Source organism: Rhipicephalus microplus, chromosome 1 (assembly GCF_043290135.1).
Source record: "Rhipicephalus microplus isolate Deutch F79 chromosome 1, USDA_Rmic, whole genome shotgun sequence".
In the NCBI taxonomy this organism is placed as follows: Eukaryota; Metazoa; Arthropoda; class Arachnida; order Ixodida; family Ixodidae; genus Rhipicephalus; species Rhipicephalus microplus.
The window spans coordinates 54,363,934-54,380,720 of NC_134700.1; positions in this window are offsets into that span (position 1 = coordinate 54,363,934).

A 16,787-nucleotide genomic window follows, 5' to 3' on the forward strand; every position below is an offset into this window, starting at 1 on the left:
TTACCCGTTGGTGAGCCCTGCCAGAGCCGTAAAGAGCCTTTTTTTCTAAAAGCCAGATACCTTTCCAAACGATCGATGTTTCCACTCAACCTTGTAGGAGCGAAGCTCCTTAAAATGGTACCCGTTCGTTCAACGTAAGAGTCCTAGTCGTAGTCGTAGTAGGTAACCAGTATACTTACCCGTTTGTGAGCCCTGCCAGAGCCGTAAAGAGTCATCTTCTCTACCAGCCGGATACCTTTTCAACCGATCGATGTTTCCACTCAACCTTTTATGGGCAAAGCTCCTTAAAGCATTACCCGTTCGTTCATCGTAGTAGTCGTAGTCATAGTGGTAGTGTGTAGCCAGTATACTTACTAGTTTTTGAGCCCACCCAACGCCGTAACGAGCCATCTTTTCTACCAGCCGGATACCATTTCAATAGATCGAGGTTTCCACTCAACCTTGTAGGGGCGAAGCTCCATAAAATGGTACCCGTTCGTTCAACGTAAGAGTCCTAGTCGTAGTCGTAGTAGGTAACCAGTATACTTACCCGTTTGTGAGCCCTGCCAAAGCCGTAAAGAGTCATCTTCTCTACCAGCCGGATACCTTTTCAACCGATCGATGTTTCCACTCAACCTTTTATTGGCAAAGCTCCTTAAAGCATTACCCGTTCGTTCATCGTAGTAGTCGTAGTCGTAGTGGTAGTGTGTAGCCAGTATACTTACTAGTTTTTGAGCCCTGCCAACGCCGTAACGAGCCATCTTTTCTACCAGCCGGATACCTTTTCAATAGATCGAGGTTTCCACTCAACCTTTTAGAGGCGAAGCTCCTTAAAGCGGCCCCCGTTCGTCCCTCGTAGTTGTCCTAGGCGTAGTCGTAGTGTGTAGCCAGTATACTTACTAGTTTTTGAGCCCTGCCAGCGCCGTAACGAGCCATCTTTTCCACCTCCCGAATACCTTTTCAACCGATCGATGTTTCCACTCAACCTTTTAGGGGCGAAGGTCCATAAAGCGGCACACGTTCGTTCATCGTAGTAGTCCTAGTCGAAGTCGTAGTGTCTAACCAGTACACTTATCCGTTTGGGAGCCCTGCCAGCGTCGTAGAGAGCCATCTTCTCTACCAGCCGGATACCTTTTCAACCGATCGATGTTTTTTTTCCACTTTTTATGGGCGAAGCTCCTTAAAGCGTTACCCGTCCGTTCGTCGTAGTAGTCCTAGTCGTAGTGGTAGTGTGTAACCAGTGTACTTACGCGTTTGTAAGCCCTGCCAGCGCCGTAACGATCCATCTTTTCTACCAGCCGGATACCTTTTCAACCGATCGATGTTTCCACTCAACCTTTTAGGGGCAAAGCTGCTTAAAGCGGCACCCGTTCGTTCCTCGTAGTAGTCCTATTCCTAGTCGTAGTGTGCAGCCAGTATACTTACCCGTTTTTGAGCCCTGCCAGCACCGTAACTAGCCGTCTTCTCTACCAGCTGGATACCTTTCCAACCAATCGATGTTTCCACTCAACCTTTTAGGGGCGAAACTCCTTAAAGCGGCACCCGTTCGTTCCTCGTAGTAGTGCTAGTCGTAGTCGCAGTGTGTAACCAGTATACCCACCCACTTGTGAGCCCTGTCGGCGCCTTAGCGGGCCATCTTCTCTACCAGCCGGATACCTGTTCTACCGATCGATGTTTCCACTCAATCTTTCATGGGCGAAGCTCCCTAAAGCGGCACCCTGTCATTTCTTATAGTAGTCCTAGTCGTAGTCGTAGTGTGCAACCAGTATACTTACCCGTTTTTGAGCCCTGCCAGAACCGTATCTAGCCGTCTTCTCTACCAGCTGGATATCTTTTCAACCAATCGATGTTTCCAGTCAACATTTTAGGGGCGAAATTCCTTAAAGCGGCACCCGTTCGTTCCTCGTAGTAGTGCTAGTCCTAGTCGTAGTGTGTAACCAGTGTACCTACCGTTTTTGAGCCCTGCCAGTGCCGTAAAGAGCCATATTCTCTACCAGCCGGACACCATTTCAACCGGTCGATGTTTCTACTCAACCTTTTAGGGGCGAAGCTCCATAAAGCGGCACCCGTTCGTTCATCGTAGTAGTTCTAGTCGAAGTCGTAGTGTGTAACCAGTACACTTACCCGTTTGGGAGCCCTGCCAGCGTCGTATTTCTCTACCAGCCGGATACCTTTTCAACCGATCGATGTTTCCACTCAACCTTTTATGGGCAAAGCTCCTTAAAGCTTTACCCGTTCGTTCATCGTAGTAGTCCTAGTCGCAGTAGTAGTGTGTAACCAGTATACTTACCCGTTTGTGAGCCCTGCCAGCGCCGTAACGAGCCATCTTCTCTACCAGCCGGATACCTTTTCAATAGATCGAGGTTTCCACTCAACCTTTTAGAGGCGAAGCTCCTTAAAGCGGCCCCCGTTCGTCCCTCGTTGGAGTCCTAGTAGTAGTCGTAGAGTGTAGCCAGTATACTTACCCGTTTTTGAACCCTGCCAGAGCTGTAAAGAGCCATCTTCTCTACCAGCCAGATACGTTTTCAACCGATCGAGGTTTCCACTCAACCTTTTAGGGGCGAAGCTCCTTAAAGCGGCACCCGTTCATTCATTGTCCTAGTCATTGTTGTAGTGGGTAACCAGTGCCCTTACCCGTTTTTGAGCCCTGCCAGCGCCGTAACGAGTCATGTTTTCTACCAGCCGGATACCTTTTAAACCGATCGATGTTTCCACTCAACCTTTTAGGGGCGAAGCTCCTTAAAGCGGCACCCGTTCGTCTCTCGTTGAAGTCCTAGTAGTAGTCGTAGTGTGTAGCCAGTATACTTACCCGTTTTTGAGCCCTGCCAGAGCTGTAAAGAGCCATCTTCTCTACCAAACAGATATTTTTTCAACCGATCGAGGTTTTCACTCAACCTTTTAGGGGCGAAGCTCCTTAAAGCGGCACCCGTTCGTTCATCGTAGTAGTCCTGGTTCTAGTGGTGGTGTGTAACCAGTATACTTACCAGTTTTTTAGCCCTGCCAGCGCCGTAACGAGCCATCTTTTCTACCAGCCGGATACGTTTTCAACCAATCGATGTTTCAACTCAACCTTTTAGGTGTGAAGCTGCTTAAAGCGGCACCTGTTCGTTCCTCGTAGTAGTGCTAGTCGTAGTCGTAGTGTGCAACCAGTATACCTACCCACTTGTGGGCCCTGCTGGCGCCGTAACGGGCCATCTTCTCTACCAGCCAGATACCTGTTCAACCTATCGATGTTTCAACTCAACCGTTTATGGGCGAAGGTCCATAAAGCGGCACCCGTTCGTTCCTCGTAGTAGTCCTAGCCGTAGTCGTAGTGTGCAACCAGTATACTTACCCGTTTGTGAGCCCTGCCAGCGCCGTAACGAGCCATCTTCTCTACCAGCCGGATACCTTTTCAATAGATCGAGATTTCCACTCAACCTTTTAAGGCGAAGCTCCTTAAAGCGGCCCCCGTTCGTTCTCGTAGTAGTCCAAGTCGTAGTCTTAGTGTGTAGCCAATATACTTACCAGTTTTTGAGCCCTGCCAGCGCCGTAACGAGCCATCTTTTCTACCAGCCGGATACCTTTTCAACCGATCGATGTTTCCACTCAACCTTTTAGGGGCGAAACTCCTTAAAGCGGCACCCGTTCGTTCCTCGTAGTAGTGCTAGTCGTAGTCGTAGTGTGTAACCAGTGTACCTACCGTTTGTGAGCCCTGCCAGTGCCGTAAAGAGCCATCTTCTCTACCAGCCGGATACCATTTCAATCGGTCGATGTTTCCACTCAACCTTATAGGGGTGAAGCTCCTTAAAGCGACACCCGTTCGTGCATTGTAGTAGTCCTAGTCAATGTTTTAGTGGGTAACCAGTGCCCTTACCCGTTTTTGAGCCCTGCCAGCGCCGTAACGAGCCATCTTCTCTACCAGCCGGATACCTTTTCAACCGATCGATGTTTCCACTCAACCTTTTTGGGGCGAAGCTGCTTAAAGCGGCACCCGTTCGTTCCTCGTAGTAGTCTAGTCATAGTCGCAGTGTGCAACCAGTATACTTACCCGTTTTTGAGCCCTGCCAGCACCGTAACAAGCCGCCTTCTCTAACAGCTGGATACCTTTCCAAACGATCGATGTTTCCACTCAACCTTTTAGGGGCGGAGCTTCATAAAGCGGCAATCGTTCGTTCATCGTAGTAGTTCTAGTGGAAGTCGTAGTGTGTAACCAGTACACTTACCCGTTTGGGAGCCCTGCCAGCGTCGTAAAAAGCCATCTTCTCTACCAGCCGGATACCTTTTCAACCGATCGATGTTTTCACTCAACCTTTTATGGGCAAAGCTCCTTAAAGCGTTACCCGTTCGTTCATCGCAGTAGTCCTAGTCATTGTTGTAGTGGGTAATCAGTGCCCTTACCCGTTTTTGAGCCCTGCCAGTGCCGTAACGAGCCATCTTTTCTACCAGCCGGATACCTTTTCAACCGATCGATGTTTCCACTCAACCTTTTAGGGGCGAAACTCCTTAAAGCAGCACCCGTTCGTTCCTCGTAGTAGTGCTAGTCGTAGTCGTAGTGTGTAACCAGTGTACCTACCGTTTGTGAGCCCTGCCAGTGCCGTAAAGAGCCATCTTCTCTACCAGCCGGATACCATTTCAATCGGTCGATGTTTCCACTCAACCTTATAGGGGCGAAGCTCCTTAAAGCGACACCCGTTCATGCATTGTAGTAGTCCTAGTCATTGTTTTAGTGGGTAACCAGTGCCCTTACCCGTTTTTGAGCCCTGCCATTGCCGTAACGAGCCATCTTCTCTACCAGCCGGATACCTTTTCAACCGATTGATGTGTCCACTCAACCTTTTATGGGCAAAGCTTCTTAAAGCGTTACCCGTTCGTTCATCGTAGTAGTCCTAGTCGTAGTGGTAGTGTGTAACCAGTATACTTACCCGTTTGTGAGCCTTGCCAGCGCCGTAACGAGCCATCTTCTCTACCAGCCGGATACCTTTTCAATAGATCGAGGTTTCCACTCAACCTTTTAGAGGCGAAGCTCCTTAAAGCGGCCCCCGTTCGTCCCTCGTAGTAGTCCTAGTCGTAGTCGTAGTTCTTAGCCAGTATACTTACCCGTTTGTGAGCCCTGCCAGTGCCTTAAAGAGCCATTTCTTCTTCCAGCCGAATACCTTTTCAATAGATCGAGGTTTCCACTCAACCTTTCAAGGCGAAGCTCCTTAAAGCGGCCCCCGTTCGTCCCTCGTAGTAGTACTAGTCATAGTCGTAGTGCTTAGCCAGTATACTTACCCGTTTGTGAGCCCTGCCAGTGCCTTAAAGAGCCATTTCTTCTTCCAGCCGAATACCTTTTCAATAGATCGAGGTTTCCACTAAACCTTTCAAGGCAAAGCTCCTTAAAGCGTTACCCGTTCGTTCATCGCAGTAGTCATAGTTGTAGTGGTAGTTTGTAACCAGTATACTTACCCGTTTGTGAGCCCTGCCAGCGCCGTAACGAGCCATCTTCTCTACCAGCCGGATACCTTTTCAATAGACCGAGGCTTCCACTCAACCTTGTAGGGGCGAAGCTCCTTAAAATGGCACCCGTTCATTCATCGTAGGAGTCCTAGTCGTAGTCGTAGTAGGTAACCAGTATACTTACCCGTTTGTGAGCCCTGCCAGAGCCGTAAAGAGTCATCTTCTCTACCAGCCGGATACCTTTTCAACCGATCGATGTTTCCACTCAACCTTTTATGGGCAAAGCTCCTTAAAGCGTTACCCGTTCGTTCATCGTAGTAGTCGTAGTCGTAGTGGTAGTGTGTAGCCAGTATACTTACTAGTTTTTGAGCCCTGCCAACGCCGTAACGAGCCATCTTTTCTACCAGCCGGATACCTTTTCAATAGATCGAGGTTTCCACTCAACATTTTAGAGGCGAAGCTCCTTAAAGCGGCCCCCGTTCGTCCCTCGTAGTAGTCCTAGGCGTAGTCGTAGTGTGTAGCCAGTATACTTACTAGTTTTTGAGCCCTGCCAGCGCCGTAACGAGCCATCTTTTCCACCTACCGAATACCTTTTCAACCGATCGATGCTTCCACTCAACCTTTTAGGGGCGAAGGTCCATAAAGCGGCACACGTTCGTTCATCGTAGTAGTCCTAGTCGAAGTCGTAGTGTGTAACCAGTACACTTATCCGTTTGGGAGCCCTGCCAGCGTCGTAGAGAGCCATCTCTACCAGCCGGATACCTTTTCAACCGATCGATGTTTTTTTTCCACTTTTTATGGGCGAAGCTCCTTAAAGCGTTACCCGTTCGTTCGTCGTAGTAGTCCTAGTCGTAGTCGCAGTGTGTAACCAGTATACCTACCCAATTGTGAGCCCTGTCGGCGCCCTAACGGGCCATCTTCTCTACCAGCCGGATAACTGTTCTACCGATCGATGTTTCCACTCAATCTTTCATGGGCGAAGCTCCCTAAAGCGGCACCCTGTCATTTCTCATAGTAGTCCTAGTCGTAGTCGTAGTGTGCAACCAGTATACTTACCCGTTTTTGAGCCCTGCCAGAACCGTATCTAGCCGTCTTCTCTACCAGCTAGATATCCTTTCAACCGATCGATGTTTCCACTCAACCTTTTAGGGGCGAAACTTCTTAAAGCGGCACCCGTTCGTTCCTCGAAGTAGTGCTAGTCCTAGTCGCAGTGTGTAACCAGTGTACCTACCGTTTGTGAGCCCTGCCAGTGCCGTAAAAAGCCATATTCTCTACCAGCCGGATACCATTTTAACCGGTCGATGTTTCTACTCAACCTTTTAGGGGCAAAGCTCCTTAAAATGGTACCCGTTCGTTCATCGTAGGAGTCCTAGTCGTAGTCGTAGTGTGTAACCAGTATTTTTACCCGTTTGTGAGCCCTGCCAGAGCCGTAAAGAGCCATTTTTTCTACCAGCCAGATACATTTTCAAACGATCGATGTTTCAACTCAACCTTTTAGGGGCGAAGCTTCATAAAGCAGCACCCGTTCGTTCATCCTAGTAGTCCTAGTCGTAGTGGTAGTGTGTAACCAGTATACTTACCCGTTTGTGAGCCCTGCCAGCGCCGTAACGAGTCATCTTCTCTACCAGCCGGATACCTTTTCAATAGATCGAGGTTTCCACTCACCTTTTAGGGCGAAGCTCCTTAAAGCGGCCCCCGTTCGTCCCTCGTAGTAGTCCTAGTTGTAGTCGTAGTGTGTAGCCAGTATACTAACCAGTTTTTGAGCCCTGCCAGTGCCGTAACTAGCCGTCTTCTCTACCAGCTGGATACCTTTTCAACCAATCGATGTTTCCACTCGACCTTTCAGTGGCGAAGCTCCTTAGAGCGGCACCCGTTCGTTCATCGTAGTAGTCCTGGTTCTATTGGTAGTGTGTAACCAGTATACTTACCAGTTTTTTAGCCCTGCCAGCGCCGTAACGAGCCATCTTTTCTACCAGCCGGTTACCTTTTCAACCAATCAATGTTTCCACTTAACCTTTTATGTGTGAACTTGCTTAAAGCGGCACCTGTTCGTTCCTCGTAGTAGTCCTAGTAGTAGTCGTAGTGTGCAACCAGTATACCTACCCAATTGTGAGCCCTGCCAGAGCCGTAAAGAGCCATTTTTTTCTACCAGCCGGATACCTTTTCAAACGATCGATGTTTCCACTCAACCCTTTAGGGGCGAAGCTGCTTAAAGTGGCACGCGTTCGTTCATCGTAGTAGTCCTAGTCGAAGTCGTAGTGTGTAACCAGTACACTTACCCGTTAGGGAGCCCTGCCAGCGTCGTAAAGAGCCATCTTCTCTACCAGGCGGATACCTTTTCAACCGATCGATGTTTTTTTTTCCACTTTTTATGGGCGAAGCTCCTTAAAGCGTTACCCGTTCATTCATCGTAGCAGTCCTAGTCGTAGTGGTAGTGTGTAACCAGTATACTTACCCGTTTGTGTGCCCTGCCAGCGCCGAAACGAGCCATCTTCTCTACCTGCCGGATATCTTTTCAATAGATCGAGGTTTCCACTCAACCTTTCAAGGCAAAGCTCCTTAAAGCGGCCCCCGTTCGTCCCTCGTAGTAGTCCTAGTCGTAGTCGTAGTGTGTAGCCAGTATACTCACAGTTTTTGAGCCCTGCCAGCGCCGTGACGAGCCATCTTGTCTACCAGCCGGATACCTTTTCAACCGTTCGATGTTTCCACTCAACCTTTTTGGGGCGAAGCTGCTTAAAGCGGCACCCGTTCATTCTTCGTAGTATTCCTAGTCGTGGTCGCAGTGTGCAACCAGTATACTTACCCGTTTTTGAGCCCTGCCAGCACCGTAACTAGCCGTCTTTTCTACCAGCCGGATACCTTTTCAACCGATTGATGTTTTTTTCCACTTTTTATGGGCGAAGCTCCTTAAAGCGTTACCCGTTCGTTCATTGTAGTAGTCCTAGTCATTGTTCTAGTGGGTAACCAGTGCCCTTACCCGTTTTTGAGCCCTGCCAGCGCCGTAACGAGCCATCTTTTCTACCAGCCGGATACCTTTTAAACCGATCGATGTTTCCACTCAACCTTTTAGGGGCGAAGCTCCTTAAAGCGGCACCCGTTCGTCTCACGTTGCAGTCCTAGTAGTAGTCGCAGAGGGTAGCCAGTATACTTACCCGTTTTTGAGCCCTGCCAGAGCTGTAAAGAGCCATCTTCTCTACCAGCCAGATATGTTTTCAACCGATCGAGGTTTCTACTCAACGTTTTAGGGGCGAAGCTCCTCTAAGCGGCACCCGTTCGTTCATCGTAGTAGTCCTGGTTCTAGTGGTAGTGTGTAACCAGTATACTTACCAGTTTTTAAGCCCTGCCAGCGCCGTAACGAGCCATCTTTTCTACCAGCCGGATACCTTCTCAACCAATCGATGTTTCCACTCAACCTTTTAGGTGTGAAGCTGCTTAAAGCGGCACCTGTTCGTTCCTCGTAGTAGTCCTAGTCGTAGTCGTAGTGTGCAACTAGTATACCTACCCACTTGTGAGCCCTGCTGGCGCCGTAACGGGCCATCTTCTCTACCAGCCGAATACCTGTTCAACCTATCGATGTTTCCACTGAACCTTTCATGGGCGAAGATCCTTAAAGCGGCACCTTGTCATTCCTCGTAGTTGTCCTAGTCGTAGTCGTAGTGTGCAACCAGTATGCTTACCCGTTTGTGAGCCCTGCCACTGCCGTAAAGAGCCATCTTCTCTACCAGCCGGATACCTTTTAAACCATTCGATGTTTCAACTCAACCTTTTATGGGCGAAGCTCCTTAAAGCGGCACCCGTTCGTTCATCGTAGTAGTCCTTGTCGTAGTCGTAGTGTGTAATCAGTGTACTTACCGTTTGTTAGCCCTGCCAGTGCCGTAACGAGCCATCTTCTCTACCAGCCGGATACCTTTTTAACCGATCGAGGTTTCCACTCAACCTTTTAGGGGCGAAGCTCCTTAAAGCTGCACCCGTTCGTTCATCGTAGTAGTTCTAGTCGTAGTCGTACTGTGTGCCAAGTATATTTACTTTTTGTGAGCACTCCCAGAGCCGTATAGAGCCATCTTTTCCACCTGCCGGATACCTATTCAACAGATCGATGTTTCCACTCAACCTTTTAGGGGCGAAGCTGCTTAAAGCGGCACCTGTTCGTTCCTCGTAGTAGTCCTAGTCGAAGTTGTAGTGTGTAACCAGTACACTTACCCGTTTGGGAGCCCTGCCAGCGTCGTAAAGAGCCATCTTCTCTACCAGCCGGATACCTTTTAAACCAATCGCTGTTTACACTCAACCTTTTAGGGGCGAAGCTCCTTAAAGCGGCACCTGTTCGTCTCTCGTTAAAGTCCTAGTAGTAGTCGTAGAGTGTAGCCAGTATACTTACCCGTTTTTGAGCCCTGCCAGAGCTGTAAATGGCCATCTTCTCTACCAAACAGATATGTTTTCAACCGATCGAGGTTTCCGCTCATCCTTTTATGGGCGAAGCTCCTTAAAGCGGCACCCGTTCGTTCATCGTAGAAGTCCTGGTTCTAGTGGTGGTGTGTAACCAGTATACTTACCAGTTTTTTAGCCCTGCCAGCGCCGTAACGAGCCATCTTTTCTACCAGCCGGATACCTTTTCAACCGATCGATGTTTTTTTTTTCACTTTTTATGGGCGAAGCTGCTTAAAGCGGCACCCGTTCGTTCCTCGTAGTAGTCCTAGTCGTAGTCGCAGTGTGCAACCAGTATACTTACCCGTTTTTGAGCCCTGCCAGCACCGTAACTAGCCGTCTTCTCTAACAGCTGGATATCTTTTCATCCAATCGATGTTTCCACTCAACCTTTTAGGGGCGAAACTCCTTAAAGCCGCAGCCGTTCCTTCCTCGTAGTAGTGCTAGTCGTAGTCGTAGTGTTTAACCAGTGTACCTACCGTTTGTGAGCCCTGCCAGTGCTGTAAAGAGCCATCTTCTCTACCAGCCGGATACCATTTCAACTGGTCGATGTTTCCACTCAACCTTTTAGGGGCGAAGCTCCTTAAAATGGTACCCGTTCGTTCATCGTAGGAGTCCTAGTCGTAGTTGTAGTGTGTAACCAGTATTTTTACCCGTTGGTGAGCCCTGCCAGAGCCGTAAAGAGCCATTTTTTCTAAAAGCCGGATACCTTTCCAAACGATCGATGTTTCCACTCAACCTTTTAGGAGTGGAGCTCCATAAAGCGGCAATCGTTCGTTCATCGTAGTAGTTCTAGTCGAAGTCGTAGTGTGTAACCAGTACACTTACCCGTTTGGGAGCCCTGCCAGCGTCGTAAAGAGCCATCTTCTCTACCAGCCGGATACCTTTTCAACCGATCGATGTTTCCACTCAACCTTTTATGGGCAAAGCTCCTTAAAGCATTACCCGTTCGTTCATCGTAGTAGTCGTAGTCGTAGTGGTAGTGTGTAGCCAGTATACTTACTAGTTTTTGAGCCCTGCCAACGCCGTAACGAGCCATCTTTTCTTCCAGCCGGATACCTTTTCAATAGATCGAGGTTTCCACTCAACCTTGTAGGGGCGAAGCTCCTTAAAATGGTACCCGTTCGTTCAACGTAAGAGTCCTAGTCGTAGTCGTAGTAGGTAACCAGTATACTTACCCGTTTGTGAGCCCTGCCAGAGCCGTAAAGAGTCATCTTCTCTACCAGCCGGATACCTTTTCAACCGATCGATGTTTCCACTCAACCTTTTATGGGCAAAGCTCCTTGAAGCATTACCCGTTCGTTCATCGCAGTAGTCGTAGTCGTAGTGGTAGTGTGTAGCCAGTATACTTACTAGTTTTTGAGCCCTGCCAACGCCGTAACGAGCCATCTTTTCTACCAGCCAGATACCTTTTCAATAGATCGAGGTTTCCACTCAACCTTGTAGGGGCGAGGCTCCTTAAAATGGTACCCGTTCGTTCAACGTAAGAGTCCTAGTCGTAGTCGTAGTAGGTAACCAGTATACTTACCCGTTTGTGAGCCCTGCCAGAGCCGTAAAGAGTCATCTTCTCTACCAGCCGGATACCTTTTCAACCGATCGATGTTTCCACTCAACCTTTTATGGGCAAAGCTCCTTAAAGCATTACCCGTTCGTTCATCGTATTAGTCGTAGTCGTAGTGGTAGTGTGTAGCCAGTATACTTACTAGTTTTTGAGCCCTTCCAACACCGTAACGAGCCATCTTTTATACCAGCCGGATACCTTTTCAATAGATCGAGGTTTCCACTCAACCTTTTAGAGGCGAAGCTCCTTAAAGCGGCCCCCGTTCGTCCCTCGTAGTTGTCCTAGGCGTAGTCGTAGTGTGTAGCCAGTATACTTACTAGTTTTTGAGCCCTGCCAGCGCCGTAACGAGCCATCTTTTCCACCTACCGAATACCTTTTCAACCGATCGATGTTTCCACTCAACCTTTTAGGGGCGAAGGTCCATAAAGCGGCACACGTTCGTTCATCGTAGTAGTCCTAGTCGAAGTCGTAGTGTCTAACCAGTACACTTATCCGTTTAAGAGCCCTGCCAGCGTCGTAGAGAGCCATCTTCTCTACAAGCCGGATACCTTTTGAACCGATCGATGTTTTGTTTCCACTTTTTATGGGCGAAGCTCCTTAAAGCGTTACCCGTTCGTTCGTCGTAGTAGTCCTAGTCGTAGTGGTAGTATGTAACCAGTATACTTACCCGTTTGTAAGCCCTGCCAGCGCCGTAACGATCCATCTTTTCTACCAGCCGGATACCTTTTCAACCGATCGATGTTTCCACTCAACCTTTTAGGGGCAAAGCTGCTTAAAGCGGCACCCGTTCGTTCCTCGTAGTAGTCCTAGTCCTAGTCGTAGTGTGCAGCCAGTATACTTACCTGTTTTTGAGCCCTGCCAGCACCGTAACTAGCCGTCTTCTCTACCAGCTGGATACCTTTCCAACCAATCGATGTTTCCACTCAACCTTTTAGGGGCGAAACTCCTTAAAGCGGCACCCGTTCGTTTCTCGTAGTAGTGCTAGTCGTTGTCGCAGTGTGTAACCAGTATACCTACCCACTTGTGAGCCCTGTCGGCGCCTTAGCGGGCCATATTCTCTACCAGCCGGATACCTACTCTACCGATCGATGTTTCCACTCAATCTTTCATGGGCGTAGCTCCCTAAAGCGGCACCCTGTCATTTCTTATAGTAGTCCTAGTCGTAGTCGTAGTGTGCAACCAGTATACTTACCCGTTTTTGAGCCCTGCCAGAACCGTATCTAGCCGTCTTCTCTACCAGCTGGATATCTTTTCAACCAATCGATGTTTCCAGTCAACCTTTTAGGGGCGAAACTCCTTAAAGCGGCACCCGTTCGTTCCTCGTAGTAGTGCTAGTCCTAGTCGTAGTGTGTAACCAGTGTACCTACCGTTTGTGAGCCCTGCCAGTGCCGTAAAGAGCCATATTCTCTACCAGCCGGACACCATTTCAACCGGTCGATGTTTCTACTCAACCTTTTAGGGGCGAAGCTCCATAAAGCGGCACCCGTTCGTTCATCGTAGTAGTTCTAGTCGAAGTCGTAGTGTGTAACCTGTACACTTACCCGTTTGGGAGCCCTGCCAGCGTCGTAAAGAGCCATCTTCTCTACCAGCCGGATACCTTTTCAACCGATCGATGTTTCCACTCAACCTTTTATGGGCAAAGCTCCTTAAAGCGTTACCCGTTCGTTCATCGCAGTAGTCCTAGTCATTGTTGTAGTGGGTAACCAGTGCCCTTACCCGTTTTTGAGCCCTGCCAGCGCCGTAACGAGCCATATTTTCTACCAGCCGGATACCTTTTAAACCGATCGATGTTTCCACTCAACCTTTTAGGGGCGAAGCTCCTTAAAGCGGCACCCGTTCGTCTCTCGTTGAAGTCCTTGTAGTAGTCGTAGAGTGTAGCCAGTATACTTACCCGTTTTTGAGCCCTGTCAGAGCTGTAAAGAGCCATCTTCTCTACCAAACAGATATGTTTTCAACCGATCGAGGTTTCCACTCAACCTTTTAGGGGCGAAGCTCCTTAAAGCGGCACCCGTTCGTTCATCGTAGTAGTCCTAGTCGTAGTCGTAGTGTGTGCCCAGTATATTTACTGTTTGTGAGCACTCCCAGAGCCGTATAGAGCCATCTTTTCCACCTGCCGGATACCTTTTCAACCGATCAATGGTTCCACTCAACCTTTTAGGGGCGAAGCTGCTTAAAGCGGCACCCGTTCGTTCCTCGTAGTAGTCCTAGCCGTAGTCGTAGTGTGCAACCAGTATACTTACCCGTTTGTGAGCCCTGCCAGCGCCGTAATGAGCCATCTTCTCTACGAGCCGGATACCTTTTCAATAGATCGAGGTTTCCACTCAACCTTTCAAGGCGAAGCTCCTTAAAGCGGCTCCCGTTCGTCCCTCGTAGTAGTCCAAGTCGTAGTCGTAGTGTGTAACCAATATACTTACCAGTTTTTGAGCCCGGCCAGTGCCGTAACGAGCCATCTTTTCTACCAGCCGGATACCTTTTCAACCGATCGATGTTTCCACTCAACCTTTTAGGTGCGAAGCTGCTTAAAGCGGCACCCGTTCGTTCCTCGTAGTAGTCCTAGTCGTACTCGCAATGTGCAACCAGTATACTTACCCGTTTTTGAGCCCTGCCAGCACCGTCAATAGCCGTCTTCTCTAACAGCTGGATACCTTTCCAAACGATCGATGTTTCCACTCAACCTTTTAGGGGCGGAGCTCCATAAAGCGGCAATCGTTCGTTCATCGTAGTAGTTCTAGTCGAAGTCATAGTGTGTAACCAGTACACTTACCCGTTTGGGAGCCCTGCGAGCGTCGTAAAGAGCCATCTTCTCTACCAGCCGGATACCTTTTCAACCGATCGATGTTTCCACTCAACCTTTTATGGGCAAAGCTCCTTAAAGCGGCACCCGTTCGTTCATCGTAGTAGTCCTAGTCGTAGTGGTAGTGTGTAATCAGTATACTTACCCGTTTGTGAGCCTTGCCAGCGCCGTAACGAGCCATCGTCTCTACCAGCCGGATACCTTTTCAATAGATCGAGGTTTCCACTCAACCTTTTAGAGGCCAAGCTCCTTAAAGCGGCCCCCGTTTGTCCCTCGTAGTAGTCCTAGTTGTAGTCGTAGTGCTTAGCCAGTTTACTTACCCGTTTGTGAGCCCTGCCAGTGCCTTAAAGAGCCATTTTTTCTTCCAGCCGAATACCTTTTCAATAGATCGAGGTTTCCACTCAACCTTTCAAGGCGAAGCTCCTTAAAGCGGCGCCCGTTCGTCCCTCGTAGTAGTCCTAGTCGTAGTCGTAGTGTGTAGCCAGTATACTCACCAGTTTTTGAGCCCTGCCAGCGCCGTAACGAGCCATCTTTTCTACCAGCCGGATACCTTTTCAACCGATCGATGTTTCCACTCAACCTTTTTGGGGCGAAGCTGCTTAAAGCGGCACCCGTTCGTTCCTCGTAGTAGTCCTAGTCGTAGTCGCAGTGTGCAACCAGTATACTTACCCGTTTTTGAGCCCTGCCAGCACCGTAACTAGCCGTCTTCTCTAACAGCTGGATACCTTTCCAAACGATCGATGTTTCCACTCAACCATTTAGGGGCGGAGCTCCATAAAGCGGCAATCGTTTGTTCATTGTAGGAGTCCTAGTCGTAGTCGTAGTAGGTAACCAGTATACTTACCCGTTTGTGAGCCCTGCCAGAGCCGTAAAGAGTCATCTTCTCTACCAGCCGGATACCTTTTCAACCGATCGATGTTTCCACTCAACCTTTTATGGGCAAAGCTCCTTAAACGTTACCCGTTCGTTCATCGTAGTAGTCGTAGTCGTAGTGGTAGTGTGTAGCCAGTATACTTACTAGTTTTTGAGCCCTGCCAACGCCTTAACGAGCCATCTTTTCTACCAGCCGGATACCTTTTCAATAGATCGAGGTTTCCACTCAACCTTTTAGAGGCGAAGCTCCTTAAAGCGGCCCCCGTTCGTCCCTCGTAGTAGTCCTAGGCGTAGTCGTAGTGTGTAGCCAGTATACTCACAGTTTTTGAGCCCTGCCAGCGCCGTGACGAGCCATCTTGTCTACCAGCCGGATACCTTTTCAACCGTTCGATGTTTCCACTCAACCTTTTTGGGGCGAAGCTGCTTAAAGCGGCACCCGTTCATTCTTCGTAGTATTCCTAGTCGTGGTCGCAGTGTGCAACCAGTATACTTACCCGTTTTTGAGCCCTGCCAGCACCGTAACTAGCCGTCTTTTCTACCAGCCGGATACCTTTTCAACCGATTGATGTTTTTTTTCCACTTTTTATGGGCGAAGCTCCTTAAAGCGTTACCCGTTCGTTCATTGTAGTAGTCCTAGTCATTGTTCTAGTGGGTAACCAGTGCCCTTACCCGTTTTTGAGCCCTGCCAGCGCCGTAACGAGCCATCTTTTCTACCAGCCGGATACCTTTTAAACCGATCGATGTTTCCACTCAACCTTTTAGGGGCGAAGCTCCTTAAAGCGGCACCCGTTCGTCTCACGTTGCAGTCCTAGTAGTAGTCGCAGAGGGTAGCCAGTATACTTACCCGTTTTTGAGCCCTGCCAGAGCTGTAAAGAGCCATCTTCTCTACCAGCCAGATATGTTTTCAACCGATCGAGGTTTCTACTCAACGTTTTAGGGGCGAAGCTCCTCTAAGCGGCACCCGTTCGTTCATCGTAGTAGTCCTGGTTCTAGTGGTAGTGTGTAACCAGTATACTTACCAGTTTTTAAGCCCTGCCAGCGCCGTAACGAGCCATCTTTTCTACCAGCCGGATACCTTCTCAACCAATCGATGTTTCCACTCAACCTTTTAGGTGTGAAGCTGCTTAAAGCGGCACCTGTTCGTTCCTCGTAGTAGTCCTAGTCGTAGTCGTAGTGTGCAACTAGTATACCTACCCACTTGTGAGCCCTGCTGGCGCCGTAACGGGCCATCTTCTCTACCAGCCGAATACCTGTTCAACCTATCGATGTTTCCACTGAACCTTTCATGGGCGAAGATCCTTAAAGCGGCACCTTGTCATTCCTCGTAGTTGTCCTAGTCGTAGTCGTAGTGTGCAACCAGTATGCTTACCCGTTTGTGAGCCCTGCCACTGCCGTAAAGAGCCATCTTCTCTACCAGCCGGATACCTTTTAAACCATTCGATGTTTCAACTCAACCTTTTATGGGCGAAGCTCCTTAAAGCGGCACCCGTTCGTTCATCGTAGTAGTCCTTGTCGTAGTCGTAGTGTGTAATCAGTGTACTTACCGTTTGTTAGCCCTGCCAGTGCCGTAACGAGCCATCTTCTCTACCAGCCGGATACCTTTTTAACCGATCGAGGTTTCCACTCAACCTTTTAGGGGCGAAGCTCCTTAAAGCTGCACCCGTTCGTTCATCGTAGTAGTTCTAGTCGTAGTCGTACTGTGTGCCAAGTATATTTACTTTTTGTGAGCACTCCCAGAGC